General features: G+C 28.4%; 1 protein-coding gene across 2 annotated transcripts in view; it reads right to left on the bottom strand.

Moving 5' to 3' along the window:
- Window positions 1-27710, bottom strand: part of LOC107452888 (titin homolog) — a 74760-nt gene that overhangs the window by 33980 nt on the left and 13070 nt on the right. The gene's annotated exons all lie outside the window — the stretch shown is intronic.

Raw genomic sequence — 27710 nt, 5'->3', positions numbered from 1 at the left:
ATTTTATATCGTTTGTTCATTAATTTAGGATTATAATTAAATGAGTCATAAGACATCGCCATAGCGGTGTGGGAAATGGATTCGGCCCTGATTTGTCTTTCACGGCTACCGTGGTTTTTCTTGTTTTGTTTTTTCACTTTTATTTATTTTCTATATTTTCATAGGCAACTTAGCGTTTTATTTTCTTTAAATGTATTTTTTTTTTCCTGTTTCATGCCTAGCGATCTACAGAGTGGAGGCCTATTTTCTATTGCTCGAGGCTGTCAACTTTTTGTTGAGGCAAATCATTGTCAAATTTTCATTCAAAAATCATTGTCAATGTTCAACTTCGTAACCTTGCAATTTTGAAACAAACCCAGAAAACAAGGGAGTTTCTGGATCAAGTATTAGGATAATTTTGCTTTCACGGTGGCAAGGGAACTAACTCTAACCCATGCTCAGTTTACCACTGATAATATCAGCACTGTGGTCGGTGCAAGCCGAGTGCTGAATTCTTTTCGACCAGCCATCACTGGAATTCGAACACGGGTCCCTTCATTGGGAGGCGTGCGCTCTATTCCCTGAGCCACCACGACTCCATTATTAGTCTATAAGTGAAATAAGTAACTGGCATTATTATACCTCGCTACCATTTTAAAATAAAATAATTTTTTTAAAATCATAAATTTAAAGCAGCTGGTGTTTTAAATGTTTCTATCGTCAAGAATATAATTCGAATTATAATCAGTTGAAAACTATAGTATTTTTTTCAGTACATTCTACGAAAGAAATATGTTCTTAGCATAATTATACATGGCTGGAATTTTTCAATTGAAGGCAATAAATATATATTTTTTTATTTTATATATTGAAACATATTTAATATAATCACATTAATAGAATTTCATACATTGGTTCAGAATATTTGTTTTGATATTGTTAGAACAACCCTATTATTATTTTGAACATAGGTTTAGAATAATGGAATCAACATTGTTTGGGCAATTAACATTGTTATTAATATGAATATTGAATCAGAGCTAAATATTTCAATGACAATAGAATTATGAATTATTGTTTTAGAAAAATAGTTTATTGTTAGGGCTATCAAAATCATGGTTAATATTTTCAGTTACGGTTAATAATTACTTAAATATTTTTAGATCAATATTATTATTTTGAGTATTGCTTCCATATAATAAGTTTAATATCGATAAAGCAATCAAAATTATTTGGAACAATGAATCTTCGTTTCATATTGTTACAACAATGAAATTATTGTTTTGCGAATAGTTTCAGAATAATTAGTTTGATGTATCTAGAAAAGTTCTAAACATTATTTTGAACACAGGGTCAGAATATGTATAGAAGGAAAAATCAAATTTTAACAGTATTCATCAAAAGAAATTCTTAACCAATTTAGTCCTCTAAATTAATAAAATCACAATATAATTATAATGAATTTTTTAAACAATATTGTTTATTAAACGAAATACACTAATTTAATCTGTATTTGTTTACCATATAGTATATTTTTAAATGTATAGTTTTTTCTTTCACATAAAAAACAAAAATGGCTACAAAAAGAAATATAGGTCAAAAAATAATAAATCAATAATCCTAGCTAACTGAAAAATATTTATTTAAAATCATGCCTACAAATGCGGAAAAAGAAGCATGTAATGTATTTAAGAGCTAGTTGAGCAAAGGTGTTTTGAAAAACCTCTCATTCAAATTTGTAGAAGTCATAAAAAAGTTCAATGATTACCCGTGAACACAATGATTACTTGAGAATTTTATAACAGTTCCCTTGAAATTCTCGCTCTTGCGTGATACTTGAAACCTTGGCCTTAACTCCAACCTTCAATTTGATGTTGAAATAAGTAATCAGGGGTAACGATATATTTTTTTTCTTCCAATTTTTTCAAGCGTGTTTCATTTTTAATCGGTTGTATATCCAAGTAAAATGGTGTTAATTGTAAGATGACTTGCACATATTTTTTTAAGAAAAATGCTAATTAAAATTTATTTCTAAACTGGCTTCTTTATCATCTCACACAAATGTTTAAAAATAATTGCGCTTGAATTTGTTAAACATTGAAATGGCATTTACAAGCTTAATAAATAATTAATTACAGGAAAATATAATAATGATTTTTCTTCTTAATATAGTAAAAAGCATCATAATGATTAACTTCTTCAGTTTCTATAAAGTGTAATAAAATTTAACTCTGTATATTACAATGTATTTTTTTTTCTTTCTAAATTTAAATAGAATTCTTGAAAGCAAATTAACATAATTAAAATACAAAACAAAAGCTATCATAAAGCAATTATAATAATAATTATTTAAATCCTAATAATAATTTACATTGAGTATGCTTATTTTAAAAACATCCTTATATATCTAAAAAATAAATTTAATTGCATATTTAATAAAAAAAATAAATGCATGGTCAAGCATAATATATCGTTTTCATTATTATTTTTGACAGAAAATTAAAGTTAATGTAAATTGATAAGCTTTAACTACAGTACAGTAAAAAAAACTAGTTTAGCATAAACGGTCTAAAGGAAGCAATTCAAGTTTTATTTTACAAACAGGCAAAAGCTGACATTTAATCCCGATAGGTATACATTTACAGGGTGATATTAATTAGCTAAAATTTATTTATTGTAAGGTAGAAAAATATTGGCATTGATTTAAAACAAAATAAATAAAACATGATTTTAACATTAAAAAGCAATAATATTTTATAAAACTATAAAATAGCAAATGTGAATTTATTATAACTAAAATTAATCTTGGGTGCCATCATCACAAAAATAAATCTCTGTAGGTCACAAAAGTAATTATGTCAGATAAATATAATCTTAGTTAAACAACAAACGCAGTTTTTTTCTCATAAACAGGACTAAATCAAATGCACAATATTAAAAATTAAAAAAATCACAGTAAAACGTAACTAAATTAAACAGAATTATAGTGCTAGAAACTATGTGTGATACGAAAACAAAATAGAAGAAAGATGAAATTTTAAAAAAATGACATTGAGGGAATATGAATTCCTAATTTGGTTAGATTAAATAAGGGGGAAAATATTAAATTATGTGTAAAATAATTTTAATATTTTGTTCTGATATTAATTTTTTTTTATCTAATATAATTTTTTTCTAATATTTTCTACTAATAATATAACTTACATTTTGTTTAAAAAATTTTAAAAAAAAGGAAGAAAATAAGCAAAAAGAATAGTAAGAATATCCAGATAAAAGTGAAGATGCATGTGCTCACAAAAAATAAATACCATTTAAGCTCATTTTCCTTACAGATATTTTTACTATAAAATAGGCATAAATTGTAGAACTGAATTATGCAATTCATAATTGAGTAGCAAATTATCAAAATTTTAACCATCACTAAAATTAGATTGAAATAGTTATCAGTGCTTGTGGTGACATTGCTTGCAGGCAGCTTGTGCGCTATTTCTTATTTTTCATAACTCCCTATATAGTAAATTTTTCAACCAAAAATTATTTATTCTATCGCTTTTAAAAAGGCGGAATTTTCTGTTAGTTTTTACAAAAATATTCAGTTTTGCACAATTTTATTTCATTTATTTATTATTATTTTATTTTATATTAGTATTTTATTTTATATTATTATTTTATTTTATTTATTTATTTTTAAATTTTGAGAATTATGATTTTTTTAGTAAGTAGAAATCGGAATTTTAACCATCCATTAACCAATTATAGGAGTCACTGAAATCAGATTGAAATAGTTGAGAGTATTTAAGGAGACATTGTTAGCAATCAGCTTGTGCGCTATTTCTTATTTTTGATTGCTACCCATATAGTAGGCTGCTCTACTAAAAATGATTTATTATATAGCTTTTAGAAATGCGGGAATTTCTGTCAGTTTTTATAAATTATTAAATTTTACTCAATTATGTATCACATATTAAAAACAAAAATAGAGAATGATTTTAGAAAATAGTGTGGTTTTGTATTCTTATACATCTTATTACAAAATGTGCTCATTTTTGTAGCAAATAGTGCTTATTTTTGGCTTAGGGATTAAAAATTTTTTAATTTCGCCACAACGATATTCTGAACAGTGGGGGTCGTCCGGATCAACCAAGAGAGTATTTTTTTATCCAAAATTGCTGCACCATTCATTTTTTTTTTCCTTCTAAATTTGGAGAATATAATGATTTTTGTTAAGTTGTGTGGTTCTGTATTTTTACATATATCTCTTCTAGCAAAATGTGTATTTTTGGCTTGTGGATTAATATTTTTTAAATTTGCCGCATCCATATTCTGACCAGTGGGGGGTTGTCCGGATCAACCACGTGAGTATTTTCGGTCCAAAATTGCTGTACCATTAATGCATTCGAAACTGAATCTCAAAGTCAATAGCGCATCTAACATTGGGAAGATGGGTGGGTGTTGGTTGGGATAGACAGGCAACTTGATTACAGACCATCGTTCGTCATCATCTGTAAATGGAAGGAGGGGATATTATGGAAGGGGACCCCCCTTAAGCCCTTTACAATCTTGCAGAACCCCCCTTTTCCATCTACTATCAGTTTAAGCATGCTCCACCTGTCACTACGCAGATAAGCCGATACAGCGCGCCTTTCTCATTGGCCAGTCACGAGTTGCAGTACCGGGGCTCCACCCTAATCCCTTAACGCCATGGATGCAGCCCCCTCCTCAGTCCCAGTTTTCCTGCCAGCATGGGAAATTTCGAGTTTCCTATTGCTTTCCATCATATCGGGGTCCCCCACCGATATTTTGAACGGGCCCCTTGCAAGAAAAGGGGTTTAGAGAAATAGAAAGGGGTATGGGGAGGGGGAGCGGTAATCCGATCGAGATCCTACTTAGGAATCTGTTATTTTCAGTGAATGGTGCGGTTTTTAAAAAATTTTCGCATTTCATCGTCTAGTCTAGGTCGACGAAGGAAATTGTTTTGCACCCTCGGTAAAAGAATGGTGCGAGCGCGAGAACTTCACTATTATCCCATTTCTCGTTTTAGTGGAGAGAAAACTTCGTGAAGCGGCTTAGCAACTCGCTCGGTACTACCGCAAAAATCTGCTCGCCGGTATTTTTAATCCTTCCCCCACCCCTTAAGAGATCTCGCGTGAAACTAAGAATTGCTGAGCTAAAGTATCTTCGGCGTAATGTTGGTGATATAATTAAAGGTTCTGTACGAAATAAATAAAATTCTCTATGTATTATTAGCGCAAGAATGCTTACAAGTAATAAATGAAAGGATTGATATAAGTTGTTAGTACTACCTATAGAAGCGAGATAGCGGTGATTTTTATAGATTATAAAATGCATATCTGTTATTTGCCTGATAATATAGTGTGAAATCTTTTTGTTTGCAATAACGTTTACTTTACGTTTAGATTAATATGTGATAATAACATAATAAAGGCAAAGCAAACGAGTTTCATGTATATTGTAGATTAAACTTGTGAAATTGAAAAACTGACCCATTCTAAAATGAATGTTCTTTCTTAATGAGACAATGGAGCGGACAAACGTTCAATACTTTTGCTATTTGTACCCTCCCACCTCTTATGTATAGTCTAGCAATCACGAGATGAGTAATCACGTGATGAGTTGCTTTCACTACTAAAGGCGGAGACTTATCCCTCGATTGCCAAAGAGCATTGAATATTTGAAAATAAGGTGTGGCTACATCCAAACTTAATGGACAGTGCGCAAGAAACGGAACAACCTGAATAACTTTTGATCTAATGATCGGATCTTCACGTTCCAAGTCTCAATCTTAATGATTCGAAGGGGTAACCTCAAACAGGGTAATTAATACAGACGATACTTCAAGTTTCGAAATCCGACGTAAAAATGTACTTCCTCTGAATAACATACCCTTGTTTTTTCAGCTACAACCGGTTGACCATTTCATGAGATATCGAATTTTGAAAAAGTCGGTATTTTTAAAATTCGATTTCTTGATTTGAACAAATCCTGTATTTTACCTTCTAAAATTGCAGTTTTTAAAATGATGTAAAAAATTGCAATTCAAATATTTTTCGACTACTATTGAGCAAAATAAAAATTTACTCGAAATTATATTTCTCATGGAATTATCTTTGGATAAACGAATTTCATAATTGCAAAACTTTTAAATTCGCTTAGAAAGTTAAAGATATAGTGTAATACACAAATAGTAAAATTAACATAAAGGGGTCCAAACTTTGAACCGCTGACCAAACTATTGGGACCCTGTATCCCCCCCCCCCCCCCCCTGTACTTCGAAGTTCACAAATCCTAATCCGCCGAAAAAGATGTTATTTATTCAGAGAAAGAACGTTTTTGTGTCTCATTTCGTAACTTATAATATCATCTGCACTAATTAATTAGCATATTTGAGGGAATCTCCCTTGAATCATTAAGATTGAGTCCTAGAAAGTGAAGATCCAATCATTAGATCAATAGTTATTTAGGGTGGTCCATTTTTTATTTTGCTCACTTAACAAAGAAAAACTTTATTATATTCCAGCAAAAAAGTTTATTGTATTTTCTCTTATATAGTGACATGTTTAATTTAAATCAAAACATTTAGCTCACTCGAAAAGGATCCTTTCATAGCTATTATCATCGTTTATTTATTTTCAGTTTATTATTATTAGGATTTTTCAAATTAAGCGATTTTTGAATTAATGGTGACAATTAAATGTGAAAAATCTGTTCACTACGTACAATTATTTCATGTCTTAAATCATTTTTTACACATTTTCAATGCCAATTTTAGTGTCTTTTTTTTAATCATTAAGAATCAATTATTATTATCATTTAAAAAATATTATTTTCCGCACAATTTTATTTAGGTCTACTTTCTATTTCTATGCTTTGAAAGTCCAACAAATACGCATCCCTTCAACTATAATAGGAAGCATCGAAACATTTTATCTGCAGTTTCTTATTTGAACTTGATTTTTATCTAGAGTATATTAAGAATTTAAGCTGTTCCTTTCTGGACTATGAGATAGAAATCAACGGATTCCATAGCATATTTCATAAACAATAGTATTACAGCAGTGATATTTACAGCTTTTGTTCGTGTAATTTTCATATTTACATCAAATAATTTATTCTTTTATTTTCAGGTACAAGTTCCAAACATGTTTTTACATTTTTTTCACAAGAAAAAAAATTAAATAAATACAAAGCCATTGGCTTCTCTAAAGAATATTATATCAGCCTGCACATTTTTACCTGCAATAAATAATACACATTTACAAGAAGAAAAAAAAATGTATCATCGGCCATTGGCCTTCGAAAAGAAGAGAAAGATGCACAAACTTGAGGAGCACGGTCCGATGAGGAGGAGCAAGGTTTTTTCCTCATTTTATGAAGCTCATTTCCTGTGTTATGCAATCTCAGTTGACAGTCGCACACGTGACAAGAACTCTTAATAGTTGGGGTGTAAAGAGTACAGAAACCTGTTCCTTTGCAGAGATAGGAAAGGCGGCGGTACACATCGAGATGTGCATCTGTACCTTCTTCATGAGACTTTTTTTTCCCTTGAATCTTCAGAAATAATAATAACAATAATAATAACAGCCGCTGCTTAAAATTTATGGCCTGGGGACATTTTTATCGGTCGTGGACTTTTTTTTAAAGGTCTTTGCGTGGACCATGAAAAATAGTTTTCTTCTTTCGGTGTTTTTTGTTTTTATATTTCTTTGGTTCAGCTGAGATCACCGCCTCCCACGGCTACTTTCAGTCCCATGTGACGTCACTGATAGCGGATCAGTTCAAAAAACTTAGTTGATTTTTGTGTATAAAATAAAAGGAATGAATAAATAAAAAAGAGTTGCATAACTGATAAGCGAGATTGACCATATTTTAGCAATTTTGTAGTCATTTGACAATGAGTTACCTCAGTGGTGGATAAAGACATTAGCAGTGGCGGCGGTATAGACACTTTTCGGAACTAAGCGGTTCACTTTATCACTTGGATTGCATTTTCAGTATATTTACTATTTAGAAAACATTTAGCATTTTTAGTGTAATTATTGAATTTCTAAAGGGCTATTTTCAGTACATTGGAATAACTTAAACATTAATTTTAATGAACAATTTTAATGAATTAATGCAAAATCACGAAACAAATTATGCAATATAACTCATTGGTGTAATTAGAATAATTACTTTATGCATTATCATACAAACATTGATAGTTAGCAACAATATTAGCATTGAAATTATCATCTGTGCTGCTTTAGTGCCCAAAGTTTAAAACACTTAAATTTTAAAACAAAAATTAAATTAGTGTACTATTAGTTAAAATAAAAAAAGATATTGTAAGTAAAAATTTTATCTAGAATAATTTTTATTAAGTAATTTTAATTGAAATTAGGAATGAACTTATTAAATTAAGAAAGTAAAAATGAAATTATTTTAAATTAAGAAATTAAAAATAAAGCCATTTTTAAATTAAGAAACTGAACTACAAGCATTTTTAAACAATAAAAATTATAAAAAGATGTTTAAAGCAATATTACAAAATAGTACACTGGAAATAAAAATTTCATAATAAAAATTATATATTAAAAAAAAAAACACTTATCCTGGTTTTATTTGCGTTGCAATTCGGTTTGTAATTCTGGTTTTATTTGCACTCTAATATTTTTAATTAAAAGTAAAAGTATTTATGTAATAATTTTTAGTTTAAATGTCTTAATTTTGGTATTCCATAACTATGATAGATTGGGAATTAATAATACGAAAAAGTAAAACAATTATTCAAAAAAAGCTACATTTTACAAACCATATATGTAATATATACTATTAGTGATCAAAATACTATTGCACAAAATTATACATTGACATTTCTTTTTTTCTGTAACATGACATGAACATAATGACAAAAATAAAGTTCATCGACTTATAAAAAATAAGCAGAAATAAAACAAGAGGTGACATTTTACTAAACGTTCCATTGATATGCAGCATGTAACATATAGCTATTATACTTATCATTGATACTTATCTCGTATCGCATAACATTTCATTCAAAGGATAATCCCGCGCATTAAAAGTTAATGATTGCATTGATACATTCTACATGAAGGCAAATCTCAATAGAATTTTATGAAAGCTTCGAGGAAAACAGAATACATAATGTTAACGAAGTCCCCGTCACAGAAACTTCTTCGATTTGCAATCATGGAACAGAAAAAGGAAACAGATGATCCCAACGCACGAAGGAGCTTGTTTCCACCCGAATGTGTTTCTTTGTTCTCTTTATTTGAGTTAAATTAAGTATCTCGCGAAATGATCAGAACATCGTGGAAGCACCTAGAACTGAATAAAATGTGTGCGTGACATTTTGTCTAAAATTATGATTTGTTGCTAAGCGTTTTCATGCTTGATTTTGTTGAATAGTAATTACTTCGCGAACAAAAATGTAAAGAAAAGAAGTAAACAGAAACAAATAGATGAGAAATTTAAAGTATACTTAATAAATGAAATTAATATTACTTGAAAGCATTTCTTGATGAAATAAATTAAAATAGTTATTTCATTAAAGAAGCAAAATAGTATTATCGGGGTATTAATATGAATAGCATGAAATAAATTTAATTCATATAGTTCTCTAAAGCTATAGTGTAAGAAGACCTAGTATGAAGTATCATTTTCTACGAGAGTTTTGTTCAAATAATTTTTCTAATTTTACATAATTTAAATTTATTCTTAATAAAAAAAATTAAAAAATCCAATTTTTTCCTGTTTTAAAATTATTTAGTACTAGAAATCTGGCATATTGTAAATAAAAGTTTGGATTACAGACATTTTACAATAATAATCCGAAAACGATTCCACAAATGGGCTAATTATAGAATCGTTTGCAATGTCACAAACAAATCTTTAGTTTTCTTTTTTTACAGTAATTTTGTGATAAAACTAACATAAATTAAAAAGAAATGTTTTATATATAGTTTTGCAAAAGAAAAGAAAAAACAGAAAACGATTCTGATAGAAACGTTTGCAGTCGCACAGAAATGTTTTCTTCTAGAGAAGTTATTTGGTAAGGAAAAATCAAATACAATGCAAAGGAATTGTATTACAGACAATTTTTACTAATATAATCAGAAAAAAACGCAGAGCTATAAGCAGAACTCGCCGCACTTAACTATACTCAATAATCAGAAAATAATTCCATTCCAATGGAAGCTTTTGCCGTAGTATCAATGGGGAAAAAAAGTACATTCTAATTAAGCATTTTGAATTACAGATTTTTATATAAATAATATATGTTGCTTAATTTAGAAAGTCTTTTTCGAGAATGTGAATTTAAAAATTTCATGTTGCGAAACATATAAGGTCAACTACTACAGAAAGCGTAAAGCGAATACCTGAGGAAGGTAATGTTTATTCTATTTTTATTTAGGCAAAACTTATGTTTGGAAAAATTCTTAATAATAATATATGCACAAAATATAAATGTCTGAAGAAAAAAAACTTAAACTTGTGTCGTTACATTTTTCTATATATTACCAGTCATCGTTAGTAAATTTTGACCTTTATCGATTTTCTTGCTTTTATTTTTTGGCCAAATACAGAAGTAAATCATTAAAAGCTTGTTCGCAAGAGCTTTAGCTCTAAGAGCTATGTCATTTTACGATAAAAAGAATCGATGAACGATGAATAAAAACTTCAGTAATAGAATTAGTCTAATACTTATATCAATGCAATAAGTCAATAATCAATGCAATAAGCATTACTGCAATAGCATAATATTAATGCATAAATATTAATGTGTATAAAAAGTTTAAAACTTACTTATTTTTCGAATCATATCAACTAAACTTTCAATCTTTGAAACCACGAAATTACCTACTAATTACCACACATGGTTACAATGCATAAATGTCTGATAATTTGTAAATAATAGTTTAATTATTATTATTTAAAACTGCATGAATAAACTTGTTCACATATTTCGAAAGCTTTATGCAAAGAATTCATTAGAAATATAACAAAGATTTCAACACATAATTTTTAGCATGCTGTATAGAAATTATGAAAGTTTAAAAAATTTTAAAAGTATTTTTAGTGAATAATTCAGAATTAGGCAGCTAACATTTTGTGAAACGCACACAATTTAGATTATATTCAATACATATTTTACAAAATTTTTAGCTCCTTGTCCAACAGTTTTATATTATATATTTAATATACTTATATATTCAATTTACTTATATATTCAATATACTTATATAATCAATATAATTTAAATTGTTTATTTCAGGCTGTTTAAATGTGAATTAATTGCAAATAAAACTGTTAAGTAAAATATACGATGCAATTAAATAAGAGCGATTTCTCCTTTCAAAATTCCCCCATTCTTTTTTGAATTTCTGAAAGTTCCAAAATTTATAATGGTCGTAGAAAAGTATTATTTTTTGTAAGACACCATTCATTTTGTAATATGCATATAACTGAAATTGTTTTTTTATGCTCCTTAAATTTGCATTAACTGCAATTAAAAGAGTTAATGAATGGTAAAAAAAAAAAAAAAAAAAAAAAAAAAAAAAAACTGTGTTGCTGAACTTTAGATTATCATGCAATATGAAATCCTTAGATATGAGGAACTTATTCGGCAGAATTTGACAAAATAATATGCGGTGCAACGATAAATAATTACATTTCTTTTTTTATTCACTGAAAACGTTTTTTAACGACAACTATATGTAAAAAAAAATAAATATTTCCGAATTTTTCCATTAAAATTCAGAACGATAAGTTTATTTTTTCCAATTTGAACTTTTCAAAATCTAACGAAAAAGGAAATAAGAATGTGACGAAGAAAAATAAAAGTTAATTTCAAATAACGGATGCGATAAAAAAAAATATCACGATGAAATTTCTTTTTTTCGTTTGTCCTAATTAGATCCGGCAGTCTATATTTGTTTATTGTTTCCTTGAATTAAGTTTATAGAAGTGTCAAAAATTAAGAAAAAAATTCCGAACTGGTTCCAGACATACATGGCTGGTAAATTTCCGCTCATACTAGTTTGCCTTCACATTCGTTGGCACTGACTTTACGGAAATTTTAATTTTTTTTTTAACATGAACTTTCATTTTAAATCAAAATTTTTTCTCGATGTTTATGAATAATTTTTTTTATTAACCTTCTATGTTTGCTTCATACTGTAATTAATTAAATTTTCGTAATTACAATTTAAAATTAAAGTCTTTCAAGCTTGGAATTTACTGCAATCTTAAGAAGGTGTAACACTAAAAATAAAAAATATTTTTTTTAAATTGAGCAAAAATGTGTCAAAATTGCTCCGAAACTAATATAGTGGAATTTGAAAACACCATGTATTCGATATTGAAACATCATATACTCATTTTTTAGTAAAGTGACTAAAAACTACCGCAAAAGCACATCATAACATGACATCTCGTTTTTAATTTCAATGGTACAAAGGATTGCAATGGAAATATGGTCCCCATAGCTTAGTGTTGAGATTGGTAATTTTGATTTGACTTTTTGCTTATTGCAAGAAAATGTGGTCCCATTTGGGTGTGCAAGGACAGTGATGGTGGTTAGAGCATCCTCCTACGAATCCGGAGGCACTTGATTCGAATCCTGCTGGCAGACAACGAACATTTCTCCCTCCACAACATTTTTGCGACTATAAATTTTTTTTTTTTTCCTAAGAATACACGCTGTTGCCTTTTTTTTAAAAAACTTGTCCTTTTTTTTCTCAGCTATTTTGTCAAATTTTTACTTAATTTTTTCGAAACCTTTACAGTGCATAAAAGCTACTTTTTTAATTTCTGACTTTAATAAAGATATAACACTATAAACTTAACTAAGAGTTGTAAATAAAATATTTTTCTTTATTTTATATTTCAGTATTTAAAATGATTGTGCTGAAGAATAAATTTTTTGTTAAATATTTATTTATTTGACAAAGTAAAATATTTATACCATCATTCACTAAGCTCTAAAGAAATAATTTGCACCCGTTTTTATTAGCTATTATTTGAGGAAAAAAATATTTTTCTCGTTAAAAAAAGAAAAATAATTTTTTTTTTTTGAAAAGATAAACAAATTATGCTACAATAGGCAGTTAAGTTACGCATAGTTTTAAAAAAAAAGGGAAAAAAAGCATAAAACATGTTTTGGAAAGGGCATTTATTGAAAAATAAACAGATATTTTTTTACCTTTTTCCTTAAACATATCGTTTTTTCTTAAAATAAAATAAAAATCTATCATATTATAAAAATATTTTCTTCATTTTTATTCATTCATCGCTTTAGATTGGGACCGATTAAATATTACATAAAAACGCTTTTAATGATTTTTTAGTAAAAATAAATAAGCAATTTCAACTATTATTATACTTGCATAATATTTGAGCGATCCCTTTCTAAAAGTGAGGTGTAATAAATTTATTTAATGGATTGTCGAAAATTGCACTATTTATCAAAATACCAAAAGAAATAGAATAATTGTAATGATAAATGAGTATGATTTCGAGAAAATAAATAAAAGAATTTCATTTTAGAAGACCATCAACCTTAGCACTGTTCGAATAATAGAATGAAACCTGAGAGTTATCACTGATTCTTTTTCCGCTCAAGTGATACACACACGCGACAAAAAAATCCTACCTAAATACATAATTCGAATATAAATTCTTGGAATGGCGTTCAGAATTACTGATGCAAAATTTACGGATGTAAAATTATATGAAGCATATTTTTTGACGCGTCTATTTATTTATGTTCCCGTTTTAATTAACATACACGCAGAAGCACCATAAATGTTTTATTATGTAAGTTTAATAAAAATTTTATTTTATGACCACCTAAGATCTAGTGTCCAGGATGCGGCAAAAAAAGGACAATTTTTAATATAACTTTACTTTTTAATTTTATTACTGGCGTTGAACAGCTGGCCCAATTCTGAGCTTACGACTCTCAATGATAAAATCTGTAGCCTTATAATTTTAAACCCAATCGAGAAGACAAGGGTACTCCATAGGACTCTCACGGTCTGGAATTTTTTTTTAAAGTGGTAGCAAAAGTGATATCTAGATGTTTCAAGCTATCAATAAATATTTAATTTAAAGTATGGGTGAAAAAATTCTTTGGGAATAATTTCGTAATTCTAAAATGAAAGATAAATTTACGCATTTTTCGGTAGTCTTGGAAAATTTTAGCTACCAATCATTTATTTTTTCCAGGTTGTGGGAACCCTGCTCCTGGATTAAGTATTGGGTGAAAGTTGCCTTCGCGGAGAACTCTTTGATGGAACTAAACTGTTGCATGGAGAGGAAAACCACGAACATCTCCCTGATGGCAAGAGGACTAACCCATGATCCGTTTACCACTGAGGATTTTTTTACTTAACTTTGGTGGATGCGAGCCGGGTGTGGAATTCGTATCACCAGCCATCGCTGAGATTTGGACCCAGTTCATCTCAATGGGAGGCGAGCTCTCTATCCCCTGAGCCACCACGGCTCATTATCATAAAATATTTTTATTTTCAAAGTTGTTGAAAAGCTGGCCTTATTTAAGATTTACGACTATCAATGCTCAACTCCGTAACCTTTTAATTCTGAAGCCAACCGAGAACTCCTGGATCAAGCACTGGGACAAAGAAACCTTCATGGAGGATCCACGTAAAATGAAATAGCAAATGTAACAAATAATCATAAGAGTAGGCTTTTACTAATAAATAATTGAAAGTGGCCGATTCGTGATTTGAAAGTGGCCGATTCGTGCAGAATTTCTGTGGGTCGGGACCCTTATTGGGGACTCGGTACCACCAGCCTAGGTTGCCACAAATTTTAGAAATTTTGATATTTCTTAAACTAATTATAATGGTTATTAAATTTTTACGTTCGTTATTTATTTTAAAATTTAATTATCTTAAGCATTAAAATTAAGGAGCAAAAACTGCAATGGTATATTACAAGCGGTAGGGAAAGTGACTTATGAAATTTTCGTAAATATTACACCAAAAAGCTTAAGAAACTTTGCTTTAGCGAGTCCTAATTTTTCTGTGCAACGATTGCGTACAGAGCAAACGAATGATTTCACGTCGTCGTTTTCTTTGCTTAAAAAACTCGAAAATAAAAATTTTTTTTGTTCGCCTTGTGAAAAGAGGTAGAAAAAAACATACGTAAACTAAGAGACGTTATAAAATGTTTTTTAATCTTTCGTAATAAAATAGCAGACAGGAAGAAATGAACACACAAATTAAAAAAAAATTAGTTTACTTCTATATTTTATGATGCAAAAATCCTAGTTTTTTTGGAGTCCGCAACAAATTTCTTCAACTATGAGAAGTTCATTGTTTGAAGGTTGATTTTTTTCTATAGATTCAATTCATAATTTTCATGCGACGTCATTATTTTTTATTCAATAATAATGGGATACCTGCAAGTGTACATACTGTGGTTATCTCCATTCAGATGGGTAGTTGAAACGTGGCATTTGTTTACTTTAGCAACTGTTCTTTATATTCTATTTCGAGTAAGCCGACCCATCAAGTGCTAATTCTCGTAAGTGACACATTCTATATTCTTACATAAAGATTTCAATTCCTTTACTATATATATTTCTTACTTAACGCAAAGACAGGCATGAAGCCATATGGAACATAAACAAACTAATTATGCAAGGAAGTTGCCCAGGTACTTAAATATATCACGGGTCCAATACTATTTAATACATGAACAAATATTTTTCAATAAAAGACGTAGACGAGAAAAAATTATATTTCGGGAAATTCGATGAGTGATGTGGTGATGCTTTTAAATAACTTTCACGTTAATTAACATTTAAAGTATATGGAAAAACTTAGCTCAACATTAACACGCCATACTGTTTATAAACGATCAGCTGGTACTGACGTCATAGATTACATGTGTGGTATCCGTGATCTTTTCGAAGAGCACATACCCAATTCTTTCAAAAATAATTTGAATATTTCTTTCACAAAATTAAAGTATTTAAAAAAAAGTTAAAATCTTAAAGAATAATAAAACAAAATTCACGATTTTCAAACTTTTAGGGAGCATTCCTACTGAATGTTGTTTTATCGTTTTACTTAAAATGCACCAAATTCTCAATGTCTGAATTTAAATTTAATATGAATTTTCATTTTGGTGAAAAATAAACAAAAAAGTATTGTCGGTGCAGCATTGGAAAAATATTTTGTATTAAAATGAAAAGTTTGTTTTAGAAACATTTGAATTCTGCACAAAATCGTTTATTTATAACAAAAAGAGAAAGAAGGAATATTTCCTCTCTTTCGATGAAAACCGATTAAACTTTTCAGTCTGTTTTCGAACGGCATCGTCAATACAATTTGGAGCGGGCTCCAAAGGCTCCGTGCCGCGGAACTGATCCATTGAAAAATAAAGAATTTCGATTCAACTAACTTTGGACCGTTTGATGGCATGCGAATACCTTAATATTTGGGTCCAGTAGAATTCGATTCATGAAAAGCTATAAATTAAAATGCTTTATTATTTTTGTAATAACACAAAACAAAATTGCTAATTAAATTTAAAATTTTTTTCCCATTTATTAATTTATTATTTTCTTTAATCTACCTACTTCCAAGTAAAAATCGTATTTTTTGTCATTTTTTAAGGCTTTGGCCTCAGGTAAATAAACAATATTGCAATTGAATAATTACCTGAAAAATGCTTCAAAATTAAAATAAAAAAGAATTTATGAATTTTCCTTTTTCGGGACTATTTGGCGACCTAGACTTAATTTTGGGCTTGATTCAAATGTTAGGAAAACCTAGTTTATACCCCCATTTTATTTCTGGGGCAAATTCAAGTAAAGTTACAATTAAAAAGGTATAAAAGAAATTTTTTTTTTCCTTTTTAATTTTGAAAATTCTGCTCGATATATTCAAAGATTAAGACATTTTTCTGTCACGCTTCGCCTCCTGCCAAAAAAAAGCGGATCTTCAAAAAGCAGAACCATTTTAATCACTTCTTTTGCTCCATTTCGGCTCACTTTCGCACTTTTACGAGTTATTAATAAGTGAGCAGAGCTGGTCAACCAAATAATACAACCATTGCCAGAACAGGTTTTTAAATGAAAATCTTTTCTCTATTTGATCATAAATATGTACTACAACTTCAAATAGCAACAAAAGATTAAGGAAGGGAAGAATGAGTTTTGCAACTTTATTATCTTTTATTTGATTTTCTTTTTCTGAAGAAATTTGGAAAGTTTAAATATATGTCGTTTTAATTTCTTTTAAAAAATTTTTTATGTAAAACTCAAAAGCAATTCAGATCACTATAACAAAGCACAAAACAGATAACAATGTTAATCGTAAAATACGACCCTTAATTAAGCCGTGTTTTTACAATACTTTTTCGTCGAACATGGATTTCTAAAGTGTCTTAACCCTTGAGAATGACGTATTATAATAGTATTTTATGGTCGCTTTTCAAGAAGTCAGTGAGAAAATTGCTGTAAGAAATCTTATTCTTTAAATTTACCAGTTGTATTTTTAGAAACGCTTAAGTGAAGGAAAATAAAAAAAGTTTTTCTCTTTTCTTGGAAATCAAAAATTTTGACATAATTAACGAAACAGAATTTTTTTTTTAAAAATTGAGTTAGGTGATCCTTTGTTTCTGAATTAACAATATTAGAAATTTTTGAGCATCATGAACCGTAACATCGTTCAAATTTGCGTTAATTTTAATACGTTGCCAAATTGAACCGTATTATCATGTGATTTGAACCATCTTAAACTTGACTTTACGATGTAGGTTCAACATGAACATAAATATGGTTAAAATGTAACACTTTATGGCTGTAAAAAATTTGATGTCATTGTTCAAGTGACCAATATTATGGTTCAATGAACTTATTATTTGCGTGTAAAAAATAATTTCCAGATTGAAAATATCTTCTTTTTTGATGCCAGACATCTCTTACCCGCATGGAGAAAAAAAATCTAGTAAAATTACCGTACTGTATAATAAAGATGTTTTTGGCAAGAAAAAACCTATCAATTCTGATAATAAAACCAAAATATGCGGTATCTAAACCATTCATATGGTACGGAAATTCTGGTTTTATTAAATTATATTTTTCTTTACCCCACATTTAGAAAAAAAACAGAACTAAAAAATAAATTTAACCGAATAAATTATTTTTATGCTACGTTCTAAGGTGTCATGATAAAATTATTACATTTACCAAATTTATAACACGTAAAGATAATATTTTATTACTAATTTTACCAAATTCATCAGCAAAGTGCTTCGGTAAAAATTACCATGTTTTTGGTGTACCCATAGATCTAGAAACACGGTAAATTTTTCTATATTTTGGTTTCTTTGAAAAAATTTTCTCAGTGCGACATTTCAATAACGATAATTGGAAAACTTCCACGTTTTAGGTTAAATACTTACTTTATTTAATAGAAAAATTTTATATTTATAATTAATTTATATACAATATATGAAAATCTGAAAAATGAAAAGTAAAATTCATCAGACTAAATTGATAGGAGCAGCAACATAAACGTGCCTAGGATATTTAACTCTTAAAAACTACAATTTCATTATAACAGCTTTAAAAATTTGACAAGGCATTTACCAAACAAAGCTATCAATGGATATTTTTGTTCAGAAATTATTACCATTAATTATTATTCTGTAGACAGTAATCTTAACAAAATGATTAATAGGTAATTAAAACCGATTTCTTCCCATTTTAATAACTCATTTAATTTAACCCATTCTCGCTGAATTGAAATTTACAGCCGCGAGATAATCTCGTATATCCTCAATTAAAAAAATTAAAAAAAAGCACTCATTTTTCCACCCTTGCACATTTTGCAAAACCTCTTGACGCATTCATTTAATATTGATGCAATCATCGGTGGTATTGAATACAAATAATGGGAATAAGACTATCCTTAAACCTTCTCCCGCCTTATCCTAATACAAAAACAGGTTAAGACAGGTCTAGGAAAAGAAACATACACAGTCGCGCATATTAAATGCAAGCAGACCTAGATTACTTGGAAGGAAAAACAGTCAAGATCTACCTTGCGCAACTCGCCGAAGCTTTAAATCAATATCGCGTCAAAATTCCAAGATTCTAATAGCTTTAAAAACAATATTCATTGTATTCAAATGCCTCAAAAAATTTTCAGATTGATGATTTCTTTGTTTGTTTGAGCAAAAAGCAGAGCCTAGTCAAGATAGAGACAAATCAAGATAGCAGACACTTTGGAAAGGAAAAATGGTTAAAAGAGAAGTTGTACCCAAGGCAAATCTATATAATAAAGAGGAAATAATATTTTCAACTCAGGCAACTATTTCAACCGGGTATGCACTAACATCAAAAACAACTTTACGAATGCGTATCACGTTGTAGGTGACGTGTATCTCATACTTTGTCGAAATGGTAAGGGTGTAATTTTGGTACCCATGGAATGAACTTAGGTTTCGTACTCGAACTAATAGCGGTGAACATAATTTTATTTAATTGACGAAGTTATGTGGAAGTATATAAAAACTTTTTTTTCTTTTCTTTTTTTTTGAACTGAGCTTGAGGACAGGGAGATAAGTTGAAATTATGATGTATGATATGAATCCTTACCGTTTCGTAACTCTCTGGTATGTGATGCTATGTTACAAAAATAGAAGAAAAATACCAACAATGGTGCAATTTAGGGGGGCGGGAGGCAAACTTATTTTTTACTGCAATGTATAAAATTTGATCGTTTTAGATAGGCAAAAAATATATTTATTACCTCTAATTTTAAAAATAGATTTAATTAACCTCAATTTTCTTTGTAATTTTGTTATATGTTTGTCCTCTTCAAAATATTAATTTTAAATCTGTCAAATTTTTTTTTAATTTCACCCACATGCATTAAATTTAAAAAAAAAAATTTAAATAATAAAATGGTAAGTTATTTAAAATAAAGACTTATTTTAAATAAACAAGTTAATGCAAAATATTTGTTATTTTTATTAAAATTTTAAAAACTAAAATCATTTGCTTTTAACTTTTTTATTTTTCCATATTTTTCGTGTTTTTTCAAGCCGAGCTATGAGCACGTACAAAAAATTTGTAAAAATGTATTTCGTAAAAGACAAAACTAGATTCCAAAAATCCTGTTTATAGCTAGCTACTTTTAATAAATATGAAATATTTTGGGCCAAATAACGCTAACCCACATTTTTTAATTGTTTAAAAAAATGTTTGGAGTGAAAAACAGCACTATTTCCGTCCAAGTAATAAAATGTTGTTATGCGCTACGTTGCATCATGTGAAAGTTTCGAAGACTTTTAAATTAGCTAAAATAGTTTAATGTAAAAATTTCCCCTATGAAAGAAAAAAATGTGGCTCATTATTTTATTTCCCCAAGCCTTTAAAATATTTTCTACCACTGTATAATATAATATAATATAATATAATATTATATATTAATATTTAACCCTAACGAATTCCCAGTGGAATTTTTAACACACATTTTCTAAATATATATTAATATCGATGATATTGATTAATTTTTTTTATTATCAATCAAGCACAATTACTTATCTGATTAATTAAAAACACACGAACTATATAGTCCTAAAGAAAGTTGGAAAAACATTTTAAAATGATTTCAAATGTAAAAGAAACATTTCAGAAATGTTTTTAACACATCAAAAATAATTTAATTTATGTGAAGATTTCAGAAGAGCAAACAACAATGAAAACGTTTCTGAGTTATTTTAAAAGGTTTTGGTACCGATAACGGTAAATTTTACAAGATAAAAAGTAAAACTTAACCAGCATATATATTTATATTCTTAACATATTTCAAACATAAACATTTCAGAAATATTTCAATAGTGGAATGTAAAAAATGAACATTACTATGTTTTAGAAATATATAAATTTTCTATCGAAATATTGTAACAAACATTTATTTTAATACAATACAAGGTAATTAATTGATTTTTTGTTGCTAATCACACAAGTAAGGACACATTTTTCAATATTGAGGCAGCACAGATTTCCACTTAAAATTTAACGGCGAAATGTAACAAAATATTACCTTTTTCTTTATTTAAAAAAACATCGAATTAAAAAATTTAGTTAATCAATTCGATTAATCATACAGATAAAGACTATTTTTTCAATATTTGGTAAACGTGATAAGGCATTCAAAACTTAGCAGTAAAATGTGAAAAAAAAATTTTTTTATTTCAAAACACATTGTTTTAGAAACTGTTTTGGGCCTAATTGTAAAAAAAGAATGTATTATTTTTTTCTCTAGACAATTTCCAGTTGTTTTATTTATTTATTTCAATATCATACAAGTGGATTAAGTTGGCATAAGTCGATGTACAAAATTTTCAATGCTTAGTCAACACGTTTTGGCATAAAGTAATACAATGGTAACTTGTGACAAAATATTAACTTTTAAAAAAAAATAAAAAAAATTGTAACATAATTTTTTTTTAATTAGTTCTTTAATTACAAAAACATACTTAGATAAACAGCAACAAATTACACGGTTAAACTAAGTTATAAATAAAACAAAAGTCATTTTAAAAATAATGATAACACACTTTTATCTATCAATTATGACGAAGCAATAATATTGTCCTTTAAAAAAACTACTTATTACTTATCAATGACGTGTACACTTATTTTTCTTCAGAATATATTATACGGTTGATTTGCAAAGCGAAAAAGATCGATTGGTCAAACAATTATTTCTTAACTTTATATATATAATATGAAACAATTGCTAAGATTATACAAATACAAATTTCACACAAGACCGAGCACTTAAAAATTAAAACTTTTAACGCGTTTAAAAAAAGAAGAGCAAAACAGAAAACTCCTCGTATAATTAAATTGCACAGGTGGATGAAATACTCCAATTCATTTTCTGAAAACTTATTTTTCGAACAACGATTCGGAGAAAATTGGTACAAGGGTGTTGCTACCACAGGTAGTAAGCAGATCGCGTGGTAATTGAAAGTGTAACTAGGATAGCGGAAAGGGAAGGTCGCAGCAATGAAAACGATGTTTCTATTCATATTAATTCACGGATTATAAATCCAACTTTTGTGAATATTCCTTGAATTTACTTAAATTAAGCAAACGCTCGTAGGATGGCGAAGTGCATGAAGAAAAAATAAATTGGGCAATCAATAATTGTAGATTTTAGGGATATTTGGTTTGCAGATGATTTAGATAAATGTAGCAGTTTCGTAATTTTTATGATCAGATTTCAATAAACAACTTCTCAAAATATTCTAGAATATAATTTTAAAATAAAAAATGAACAAGCTAGCATTAGTCGGCCAAAATAAAAAATATATTTACTTGAAAGTAAATAATGTTATATAAAATTGCCTCGGTTAGCGAGAAAAAGTTATTTTATTTACTTATTTTTAAATACTACTTTCATGATAAAATTAAAAATCAAGGATTAGGCAGGCAAATATTTATGGAAATATGTACATTAAAAACAAAAAAATTCAATAATTTGTAAATAAATATTTAAAGAAATATGCTTTATAGTCTTTACAACCTTTAAATCTAAAAAAATTTAATTTATTTAATATTTAGGAACGAATAAATGTAAAAAAAATAACGTTTATTTGTTAATAACATCTAGATTTTCGATTAAAAAGTCTATTCCTCAAAAAATTTATATACGGTAGTTTAATCTATTATTTTAAAGTTTAAAATTAAAGCAATTTTGATTATTTAAAATTCATAACGTTTTTAAATAAATGGGCAATGAAGTTGACAAAAAGAAAATTATTACAAGTTTTATTATATTTTAATACTTAAAACAATTATTTATAAAAACTAAACAGAAATATTTATTTAACAGGTTTTCTTCAAATAAAAGGCTTCTTTTTTAAGAACTATTAAGAGTGTTTAAGAATAAATCGGGTTTTAAATTAAGAAATAAAAGAGATTCGTTCGGTAATCCCTATTTTGTAAAATAGGACTAAGTTATTAGAAATAAAGCGGCATTAAAAAAAAAAAAAATCAAGATATTATTCAAAAATAGAAAACATTTAAAAATTACAATTTCAATTTTACACAAACTTTTATAATCATAGAAACTAATAAAATATAGCTAAAACTAATGAATATTACATGCAACTTCTTGTACCCAGAGTTAAAATACTCAGAGAATTAATTGAGGAAAAAGTTCAAATATAGTATATAAATACTATTTTAGTTAAAAATTTAAAATGAATAAACGAATAAAAGTAAAAAAGTAAAATGCAAATTTACATCCGTGTGCTTTTAATATGTAACCATTATAGCGCTTATGCGTTGTTTAAACTATACTTTAATACGAATGATTTTTTTGTCACAAAGACAGCAAACGCGGCTATTAAAAAAAAAGCTAAGAGCTTCTGATTTGATTGTGAAAGAGGCGATAAAAAAATTCTAAAAAAAAAGCAGCAAGCAGTAATTAGTAGCTTAAAAATAATTAAAGCAAGTTTCCCCCTTACATAAGTGGTTATTTTGAGGTATCATACATGTTTTATAAGAGGAGAAAGATTTTTTTTTTTAAATTTCGTTTCGCTTTTTATTATTATTTTCTTAATGCTGAGGTCTGTTAAAAGATTCCATTTTGATAAAAACATTTATATTTTGAAAGCTAAATTGCTAACAATTTTTTTTCTCCCAAAACAATAAGTGGTTTTTAAACCATTATTACCTAAATGTAATTTTTTAGCAATGTTTTAAATGTAATATTCGATGTAATAAAACAAACTGATAAAAGGTTTGCCTGAAAACATTATTTTATTTACTTGAATTTAGTTGAAAAATTTGTAACAATTTGAAATACTTTGACAATTTCTTGTATGTTAAAAATTTAATTCACTTTAATGTCTTTATTATTATTATTATTATGATTGTTAGTCTTTCAGTTGGAATTGCATCGCATTTTAAACATCAACGTTAATTTTTTACTTGACAAGAATGAGCCAATCCTAGTTTTGATGCATAGTTCAAATTTCGACTGAGCACTTGCTGTTTCAATAATTAATGTATATATAAACACGGGAAGCCAAATTATTATAACAATTTTTTCCTCCAATTATTTAGAGAAAAAAGTCAAAAGCAAGAATTATGTATTTTTCATATTCCTATCATACGACCATTTCAGTTTTATCGACGCAACATTGATTCAATATATTAGAGAGATTTTGCAAAGCACTACGGTTTCATTTCATTCTAACATAACGCTATCTGAGTTTCACAGCGCATGAGCAAAAATTTCTATGGGAGTATGGCTAAGGGGTACAAAATTAAGTTTCTAGTACACAAAACGAGTGGAAGAGAGAATTATATTTTGGTATTTACTATCTTCGATTATTTTCATCTTTCAAAACACAGTTGTACTTGACAAATCTAGTACATTACCAATACAACTAAAAACTTAGTTCAAATAAATATCGTAAGTACGCAAATCCTCATCTACATATAAATAGAGACATTTTACCACACACGCCTATAAAGGACGCTCTTCCGATAAAGTTGGAAATGTGGCTTGTTATTATATTTCTCAATATATTATATGTATACTATATAGATTCGCTACTACTTATTAATCGTCATTCAGACCACGAACCCATTGCATCACAATATGAAATAATATTTTATATGGAGCACACACACACACACAATGCTCAAGAAAACAGAACTAATATTTAGTTCAAAATGTCACTAGGAGACAAAGTATACCGGTTAGAACAAAAGAAAGTTAAGTGAGGCCCATTATCGAACGCAATAATTGTTCCTATCATCGAGGGTCATCTTTGAGTGAAATACAGAAATAACGTCCAATGCTGCACGCTACATCGTCACTCTCTTCCTGTTTCTATTTATCGGACCCCCGACTTGTAACTTTTCCTCCTGACGTCATATCCGGCTTATGCAATTAAAAGAGTGGAATAAATAAGAGGAAATAATGCACTTTTGGCACGAGACAGAAATTTAAATGAACTTCTTTGGCGGGAGAGCGTAGGCGATGCATCAGGCTTAAGTTCGCTGAGACATGCAATATGACCGCTTCTTTTTCCATGGATTTTCCGACGAAAAATGAGATTTTTTTTAAGAAAAATAATCCTGGCGTGCAGGCACACTTATTTTAATTTTTCTTTCATGTGACGCGACTTTTTTTTCCAACGAAATATGAAGAGTTTTGAGCGACAGATATGTAAACTTTTTCTTCACTCTCAGAAAAATTGGTTACACGTTGCACCATAATATCGACAGGTTAAATCATAATACGGTGCAAATTAAATTCAACATTAACAGCGTGTTAAGTACTTTCGTTCGATTCAAGATGATGGTAGGAGAATCTAAGAGGACGCCATATCGCGGGAGAAACTTTTCATCGCAAATGCTCTATAACAAATTCAAAATTTAAAGTATAGAAAAAGTGAGTGCAGGCAAACCTAGAGAAAGCCATGAAGTTTCAAACACTGAAAAGAAATTTTCAAAATATCAAAATGCAAACAAATTATTGGAATAGAACTTCCTTGCGTAATCATAAGTTAACTTCTCAGGTCGATACGAATTCCGCACTCGGCTTGCACCGACCACAGTGCTGACGTTAAATATCCTCACGGGTAGACGGTATCATGGGTTAGAATCCACTTGCCATCAGGCTAACCGTGGGGGGTTTTCGTGTTTTTTCCTTTTCGTATAACGCAAATGCGGGTTAGTTCGATCGAAAAGTCCTCCAAGAAAGCAGGAAAATTTCTCTCAATTCTTGATACAGAAGTTCCCTTGTCTTCTGTATGGGGTTCAAAATTACAAGGCTACGGAATTTAACGTTAATTGTCGTAAACCCAAAATTGGGATTTGCCACCAGGAGCGATATTATAATGCAATAAAAAAGTAGGATAATATGGATCTGAGCTGTATATTAAGGTTGCAGCAAATTCGAACATTATTAAGGTTACCCAAACTTTGTAACATTATTGCACGTACTGTCTATAAAATTATGTATGATATTAAAATTTAATATATTAAAACCCGGGAAATCAGTAGCTAAGAAATTCTACTCTTTTGATAGCACTACACCAATCTCTTAAGACTACAAAAAATTTTCAAATTACTTTTAGTACTATTAGTATAAATTCATTTTAAATTTTTCAAAGTATTACATTTAATTGAACAGAAATCAGTATAATAATTGTTTAACTCCATAGAATTTCCTTTTTTTTTCGTAATTAAAATTAAACTGATTCCGTAAATTTAAATAACAGTAAAAATATTTCTGAATTGTCGTAAGAAAAATGTGTGCGTTCTTATTAGGTAACTTGTGAGATGGTTAGAAATGTTAGATAATAAAGTATGTCTGCACGTGAAATCATTATAAACATATACTAAATAACTTGATTCAACGTCATAATATTAGAATGCAACATATTATAATTCTTGTCATTAAGTTTCAAAAAAGATTAAATTTTCCGACAATATGGTTAACTTTTCCTGTTGCAGCGAATTTGAACGATATTATGATAGCAACACACGATGAATTCCAAATCAAATCACGGTAAAAAGTACCAGCAATACCGTCGAATCAGAGATCCTGTACTTTCTACTATAAAATCCCTTTTTACCATAAAAATTTCATATACCGTAATTTTTACTGTAAAAATTACCACATAAAATTTTACGGTAACAATAGATTTTACTGTTGCTGCACTCATGGTGCCAGTCCCTTTTACCGTAATTTAATCCTGAATTTTTTACAGTACACGTTACCAGAATTTTTAACATTATATTAAAGCGCACAGCGAAAATCACGAAACAACGATTCAGAAATTAATCTAAATAACAAAATGAAAAAAATCTTCTAATTTATTGTTATATGGAGCTATACCTAAGAATTAATAAATATTAATTTATCAAGACTTATTCAAATCCAGAAATAAATATGTCATATTAAATTTGTATCAGCAAAAAAATAAATAAATAAATAATCTAAACTAACGATTGCATAATTTTTTTCTCTAATTGATTGATGTGTGTAACTAAAGTCTAGAAACACATTCAAATCCTGAATTCTTATCCTAGATCAAAAATTGCATCAATAAAAAGAAAACCTAAACTGACAACAATATAATTTTTTTAATGCAACACAATAATTTCCTATCCTATATCAAAACTTCGATCAATAAAAAGAAAACCTAAACTGGCAACAATATAATTTTTTTATTACGACAATATAATTTCCTATCCTATATCAAAACTTCTATCAATAAAAAGAAATCCTAAACTGATACCAATAACAGATACCTAAACTGACAATAATATTTTTTCTCCCTTAAAACTGATTTTTGTTCGGTCTAAACTCTAGAAATCAATTTCCTTACCAATGCATAGCCAAATCCTGAAATAAACATTTACAAGTCGCGAACTTGAATCTAAAACGAAGATTAAAAAAATATAATTGATTTGTTGAATGAATTAAAGTTTAAAAATCAATAAACATTCATTTATCCAAATCCTGAAACAAATGTTTAACATCCATCCATAAAAACCTAACTAAACTGACGATAACTTGGATACAATTTAAATAGTAAACAAATTATTCAACAAAGTTTCAGGACAATAATTTCATTACTGAAGATTAACTCGATAAAATGAATTTCTCAAGCATGCTATTAAT

Source organism: Parasteatoda tepidariorum, chromosome 3, assembly GCF_043381705.1.
Source record: "Parasteatoda tepidariorum isolate YZ-2023 chromosome 3, CAS_Ptep_4.0, whole genome shotgun sequence".
NCBI classification, from domain to species: Eukaryota; Metazoa; Arthropoda; class Arachnida; order Araneae; family Theridiidae; genus Parasteatoda; species Parasteatoda tepidariorum.
Note: the sequence above shows the minus strand (reverse complement) of the source record. Positions and strands in the feature narration are given on the sequence as shown.